The following is an 8,177-nucleotide window of genomic DNA, read 5'->3' as shown; positions in this document are numbered from 1 at the left end:
CCTTCTCCTCATTTGTAAGTACACTGTTCAGATGGGATTGGGGCCCACCTGCTCCTGTATGACCTCATGAGAATGTAATGGATGTCCCCAAGGACCTTATTTCCAAACAAGACCACATTCCCAGCTCCAGGGGTAAGACTTCAAGGTACCTTTTAGACACCCCACTCAGTCCACAGCAGCACGGACTAGCAGAGGCATCACGAGCACCCAGGGTTCACTGTTTTTGCGAGCTGCCTTGAGTTCTGAACAGCTGACTCGGACAAAGGTTCTGAGCAGAGTCCATCTCTCAGCTGGGAGCTGCCTTCCGGTAATGGAGATGCCCTATGTCAAGCTGACAATTGTCAGGGACACACAGCCCTCAGCTTCTAAGATGTTCTGGGTGACATTTTTACTGAGTTTTAAGTGCTGGCAGTGATCTTAAAAGCAGGTTGTCAGAAGAATAATATTTTAGATTTTATAGCATTTTTGACCTTCTCCTTTTTTATTTGTATTTTCTTTCAGAATCATCCTGGTGGGATTTTCTCGTTTTGGATTTTTCCTTTGTTTGGAGCCACAAATCAGTGCAATTAGATTAAGACATCCCAGCTGAAAGCAACAGCAAATTTATGCACATGTGGAAGGAACTGTTTGTACAATTTTTCTCTTCCAATTATTGCAATTAGCCAGGGACTTTTAGGATTGGCCTTCCAAAAATAATTACAGACCAAAAGTCCAGTCTGAACTTTAATGAGTTGTTGCAGGGACTCTGGTCTTTCTGCACAAGCTCATGAGGACGAGATGTTCTCGGTGCTAATTCCAAATGGTATGGCCTCCTCCACACATCCTTAGTTTGCATCAATTCAATTTAGGGCTGACAAAGCATCTCTTCCTTAGTTCCATGAAACTGCCAGAAGATGTTATTGTTCTCTAACCTGGTACATTTTATCCCACAATATATTTCAATATGAACTGTAAGCACACACACACACACACAGATGAATATGAAGATTTACACACAGACATAAACACATAGACATACACACAGATACTGAAGTACACAGAGACACACAGACATAAACATAGATACACATAAACACACAGAAATATACAGAAACACACACATGTAGATATGCTATGCACAGATACTGAGATACACACAGAAATATACAATCATACACAGACGTATACACAGATACACAGAGGGATAAGCACACGTATAAACACATACTCAGATATACAGGGATATACACAGATGCACACAGATACACATACACCATACACAATAATACTGGATTTCATATTACTTAGTTCTACAATCAACAACAATGGAAGCAACAGTTAAGACATCAGATGACGTATTGCATCGGGCAAATCTGTCACAAAAGACCTCTTTCGAGCATTGAAGAGCAAAGATGTTTCCTTGAAGACTAAGGTGCGTCTAACCCAAGCCAATGGTATTTTAAATCACCTCTTATGAATATGAGATCTGGACAATGAATAGGGAAGACCGAAGAACAGTTGATGCTTTTGAGTCGTGGTGTTGGAGAAGAATTCTAAGAATACCATGGTCTGCTAAAAGGACTAACAAATCTGTCCTGGAAGAAGTACAACTGGAATGCTCCTTGGAAGTGAGAATTGTCAGACTTCATCTCACCTACTTTGGTCATGCTGTCAGAAGGGACCATTCCCTGGAGAAGGATGTCATGCTTGAGAAAGTGGAGGGTCAATGAAGAAGGGGAAGGGCCCCAATGACATGGATTGACACAGTGGTTTCAACAATGGGCTCAGGTATAGCGAGGATCCTGAGGCTGGCACAGGGCCGGTCAGTGTTTCGTTCTGCTGTGCTCGGGGTCACTATGAGTCGGAGATGACTTGATGGCACCTGACAACAACACACACATACAGACATAACACAAACACACACAGATACACACAGACACAGACTTAACACCGATGTTCAGATACATACAGACACACACAGAGACACAGAGACTTAAACATACACACATACAGAAACACACAAACACATACAGATACACACAGAAACAAATACATGCAGATGTAAACACACAGTTGTAAACACAGATACTCAGATATACACAGATACACAGAAATACACAGAGACGTAACACAGATATTCAGGTTCACAGAAACACACACAGACACACAAAGATACACACACAGACATACACAGAGACACACAAAGATACACACACGGAAACATGGTGACACAAAGAAATATACACAGACATACACACATGGATACACAGAGACATAAACATACAGACACACAGATACACAGATACTCAGAGATATAACATGCAGATATACAGAGGTACACATAGATACACACAGATTCATACACACATATACACAGAGACAGAAACACAGATATACAGAGATACACACAGACACACACACAGACACATACAGATATACATACACATAACACAGATATTCAGATACACATAGGCACTCACAGATATAAACAGACACACACAGATACACGCAGGCACAGGCAAATACACATACACACAGCTGGGTACACACAGATACACAGAGACATAAACACACAGACATACAGATAGGCACTCATACTCACAGGCACACACAGATAGTTAGATGCACACAGGCATAGATAGTTACAGATACACTCAGATGCACACAGGTACACACAGAAATACACACACAGACATACACATAGGTACTCAGATACAAACACATAGACACAGATACACAGAGACACAGACAAACACACAGATTCTGAGACACACATAGATACACCCATACACATACACACAGATACACAAAGACATGAAAACATAGACATACACCAGATAGACACACACAGACACAAATAGATACACACAGTTATGCAGACACACACATGTACACACAGACATACACACAGAGACACACACATAGATACTCAGATACAGACACACAGACACAGATACACAGACACACAGACAAACACAAAGATACTGAGATACACACAGACACACATAGATACACACAGATACACACACACACAAGCCCTCAAATCCTTCACTTCAATTCACAAAGGGGCAAGATACTGTGCTGGAGGCACTCACTCAGCTGTGCCACAAGATTTGGAAGACAGTTACTTGGCCAACAGGCTGGAAAAGATCCATATACCCATTCCAAAGAACGGAGATCCCACAGAATGTGGATATTATGGAACAACATCATTGATATCACATGCAAGTCAAATCTTGCTGAAGATCATTCAAACACGGTTGCAGCAGTGCACCAATAGGGAATCGCCAAAATTCAAGTTGGATATAAGAGAGAACGTGGAATGAGGGACATTACTCCTGATAACAGAAAGACCTTAGCTGAAAGCAAAGAAAACCAGAAAGATGTTTACTTGTGTTTTATTAACTAAGGCATTAGATTGTGTGGATCATAATAAATTATGTCTAACATTGAGAAGAATGAGAATTCTAGAACACTTCATTGTACTCATGAGGAATCTGTACATAGACAAGGAGGCTGTCATTGATACAGAGCAAGGGGGTACTGCATGATTTAAAATCAGGAAGGGAGTGCATCAGGGTTGTATCTTTCACCATACTCATTCAATTTGTGTGCTGAGCAAATAATCCGAGAAGCTGGACTATATGAAGACCATGGCATCGGGGTTGGAGGAAGAATCATTAACAACCTGTGACACGATGATGACACAGCTTTGCTCGCTGAAAGTGAGGATGACTTGAAACACTTACTGATGAAGACTAAAGACTACGGTCTGCAGTGTGGATTACATCTCAATATAAAGAGAACAAAAATCCTCACAACTGGACCAATAAGCAGCATCACAATAAATGGAGAAAAGATTGAAATTGTCGAAGAGTTCCTATTACTTCGTTCCACAATCAACACCCTTGGAGGCAGCAGTCAAGAAATCAGACGTCATATTGCTCTGGGCAAATCTACTGCACAAGACCTCTTTAAAGTGCTGAAGAGCAAAGATGTCACTTTGAAGACTAAGGTGCACCTAACCCAAGCCATAGTATTTTCAATTGCCTGATGTGCATTTGAGAGCTGGACAATGAATAAGGAAGACTGAAGAAGAGTTGAGCTTTTGAGTTGTGGTGCTGGCTAAGAATACTGAAAGTATCGTGGATTGCCAGAAGAATGAACACATTTCTCCTGGAAGAAGTGCAGCTGGAATGCTCCTTGGAAGCGAGAATGGCCAACTACATCTCACCTACTTTGGTCATGTTGTGAGAAGGAACCATTCCCTGGAGAAGGATGTCATGTTGGTAAAATGGAGGGTCAGTGAAATAGGGAGACCCTCAACAAGATGGATTGACACAGTTGCTGCAACGATGGGCTCAGGCATAGCAAGGATCACGAGGCTGGCGCAGGACGGGCAGCGTTTTGTTCCATTGGACAAACGGTCGCTATGAATTGGAGCCAACTCAACAGCACCAAACAACAAGGAGCTTCTTAGGAGATCTGGTTGTGCTGGTGTTAAAGCTCTGGGCTGCCAACCAATTGGTCGTTCGAACCCACCAGCTGCTGCATGGCAGAAATATGAGGCAGTCTGCTTCCGGAAACCCTGTGGGGCAGTTGTACTCTGTCCTCTGAGGGTGCTGTGAGTCAGAATCCCTTTTCTTGCATGGGTCAATTTTGGGTGGGTGATTGCAGGGGTTAAAGATTAAGGTGCAGGGGAACATTGAGGCTTGGGATGGATATGATTGCTTCATGAAGATCAGCCTTGTCTCCATTGGGCCATGACTTCTTAGCTCTGCATTCATCTGCTGTTACTGTTGTTGTTGTGAATTGTTGGCTCCGACTCATGACACCTCATGTAAAACAGAAGGAAATGCTGCCTGGTCCTCATGTGTGGTGACATTTCTGAGTCCACTGTGGTGGCCTCAGTGGTCCATCAGCTCATGAGGATCATCATCAAGGACTTTTCTAGAGACTGGTTTTTCCGGATGACACATTCAAAGGAAGTGACATGAATTAATCTGAGCCAAATCTGAGGTGTGGGGTACACAGTATCCACTCCCTTTGTACAATAGCTTCCCCCGTTCAGTCTCTGGCAATAATGTCTCCCTGGTCACTAGCTGGGGCATTGCTGGCATTGTTAGGTGCTCTCAAGTCGGATCTGACACATTGTGACAACAGAACGGAGCACTGCTCAGGCCTGCACCGTCCTTATACTATTTGCTATGTTTGAGCCCATCATTGCAGTCACTATGTCAGTCCCTCATGTTGAGGGTCTTCCCCTCTTTATTGATGCTCTAATTTACCAAGCACGATATCCTTCTCCAGGGACACGTCCAAAATACATGAGGCAAAGTCTCCCCCTCTTTCCCTCTAAAAAGCATTCTGATTGTACTTCCTCCAAGACCGATTTGCTCATTCTTCTCACAAGCCATGATGTATTTGTTATTTTTCACCAACACTGTAATTCAAACATATCAATTCTTCTGTGTCTTCCTTTTTCAGTATCCAATGGGAGTGATAATTTGTAGTGCTTGATGGTGGTAGCATATAGGGGCAAAAATGAAAACAAACCTCTTAAAATTCTGACAAACCTTATCCCATCAGGAAATCGCGGCCGCATGGGTGTGTCTGAAGCTGTTACCCACTCCATTCTAAATTTCCTGCTCTGAAGGAAGGCCCTGTTAGGAGAAGGCAGATGATCAACATAAACCAGTTGCTATGGAATCGATTCCAACTCCTGGGGACCCCACATGTGCAGAGCAGGATTGGTCCACGGGGTTTCCAAGGCTGTGACCTTTCAGAAGCAGGTATCCAGGCACCTCTGGGTGGACTTGGATCTTCAACTTTTCAACGAGCAGCTGATCGTGTGGACCATCTGCACCCCACAGGGACCCTGATGGGGTCCCAATGACAGGGCGTTGGACAGCAGCACATTTCTGGGCAGGACCTGCATGGCCCTGGGGAGACTGCCTGGGCAGTGGCACAGCTCTGGACTTGGGAAGCTGTTTCCCCATCACTGTGACTTGAGATCACCGTCCACTCTGCGCTCTGTCCAGCTTCCCTGGTCCTCACCATGTGCTCATCAAACAACCTTCAGTCTGTAAATGCCCCATCTGTGCTACGGTGTTTGCAAAGCAGCACTCTGTTGACCAAAGGAGGTGGTCTCATGAGGAGTAAGGAATTCTTCATTGTGATTTAAGAAACATCTCGTTGCATAGCAGCCTGTCCAGAATGGATGGCAACGGTCCCCCTGAGGCCTCCAGTACCAGGAGGTGTGGAGGGCTGGGCCCTTCACCCAGCGCCACATCCCCACAACCCAGGAAGCTCTGCGTCCTGCCTGGTCCTCCAGCAGCACCTGTATCTCGGCAGGCCAAGAGCAGCCCTTGTCAGCAGCGTTAGCGGAGGATCTTGTGGGAAGACTGAGCACTTTGCTAAAATTAGGTTTGGGGATTATTGCTGGTGTTTTATTTCCCACATTATGGCTGACTCCTATTACCCCAAGTAATCGAAATGTGAAGATAACTGGGCACCGTTACTTAGTGCTATCTATCATTCTGTATTTCTATGTCTTTTGTGGTTTTGTTACTTTATGGTGGCATCTCATTAGACCAAGACCTCTCCCTAAGAAAGCATTTGTCATTAAAGAAAATCGTTGTTATAACCACAGTGCGCCAAAAGTAGTTGTCGCTGGAAGCCACTTCCAGCGGCCTTTCTCCGCTCCCCACAGAGTGTTAAACACAGGTGTGCTGCGTCTGAGCACTGCGGTTCTGAACTCTCCATTACGCATCCCTTTCTCGTTGGCCTGACTCACGAACCCACTGGGCTCTTCACACTGTGTGGTTCTGCTCCAGCGTGGCTGTGTCTCTGACCTGCGACTCGTTGATGTGGAGGGGGGGGAACTGAGTCGAGAAAGTGAGATCACACTGGAAGGAGCTGTCCAAGAACGGTGGTGTGAGCCACTCCAAGAGAAGGAAGAGGCACTATGATGTCATTGATTAATTTAGGCACCATGGGAATAAGGTTGTTTCTGTGCAAAGTACTGGGATTTTCTTTTCTTCATTTGCAATTTTCATATTAAAATATTTTCCCTCTACTTCCTATGAAAGAATAAAAACACTTGGGTTGCAATTATATTGGTTATAGCTCTGTCATTGGGATGGGTGGCTGGCCGACTTCTTGAGAAATGGAAGGGAAGGGACTGTCCTAGGAGCCTCTGCCATGTGGGTAGACCAGGGTGAATTGTTCTCTTCTAGTCAATTTACCATCCACCTGTCAGTGTGTCATAGTGTGAGGGCTTACATATGACTGTGATGCTCAAACTGCACCACTGGTATTTCAGACATCAGCAGGGTCATCCACGGTGGACAGCTTTCAGAGGAACTTCTAGACTAAGATAACAAAGGCTTGAATTCTACCTCCAAAAATTAGCCAATGAAAAATCTTATGGGTCACAGCAGAACATTGTCTGACATGTGATCAGGAGATGTCATGGGGGCTGTTGTGTTTGGTGAAGTAGAGGGCCAGAGAGGGCAAGCAAGACCCTTGGTGAGATGAGTTGGCACAATATCTGAAAGGATGGCCTTGAACTTGCTCACAGTCATGAGCGTGGTGCAGGACCAGTCATGTCTCATTCTATTATACATGGGTCCCTGGGGGTCAGAGTCGGTTCTCTGGGAACTGTCAACAACAGTCAATGGAGGAGTTTGCATCTTAGAGTCAGTTTGAGCTTCTGTGTTCACTGTAAGTGTGTGAGCCTGACAATGATTGTTGTATATGTAAGTGTTTAGCTTCAGCCCGTAGACAATTGGGGAATGGATGCAAGAACTCTTATAGGGAAGCATGGCTGGTTGGGTGACTATGCCATCCAAGTCAACTTGGTTGTGACAAAGGACACATTCTATCTTGTTCTTGGATCTTTGGTTTCAAGTCCTTATAATGTTTTTATTAAGAACATGAGTAAAGATAGGTCTGATTATTAAGTTTCAGAAATGTCATTATGTCAAAAGATAGATAAGAAGTGTGCCACTTCCACCATTTTTAAGTGTAAATTCAGTGACATGAGCGATATCTATCTATCATGTTGTGCAATGGTTGCCACCCTCCATATCCAATGCATTTCATCTCCCTTGCGAGAAACCAGTAACCCTTAAACAATGACTCCCATTTCTCCCTCCTGCAGCCCCTGGTTACCATCACCATGCTTCTGTCTCTGT

Source organism: Orycteropus afer, unplaced genomic scaffold, assembly GCF_000298275.1.
Source record: "Orycteropus afer afer isolate SDZICR_OR568_19922 unplaced genomic scaffold, OryAfe1.0 scaffold00681, whole genome shotgun sequence".
NCBI classification, from domain to species: domain Eukaryota; kingdom Metazoa; phylum Chordata; class Mammalia; order Tubulidentata; family Orycteropodidae; genus Orycteropus; species Orycteropus afer.
The sequence above is the reverse complement of the archived record's forward strand: the minus strand, read 5'-3'. Positions refer to the sequence as shown.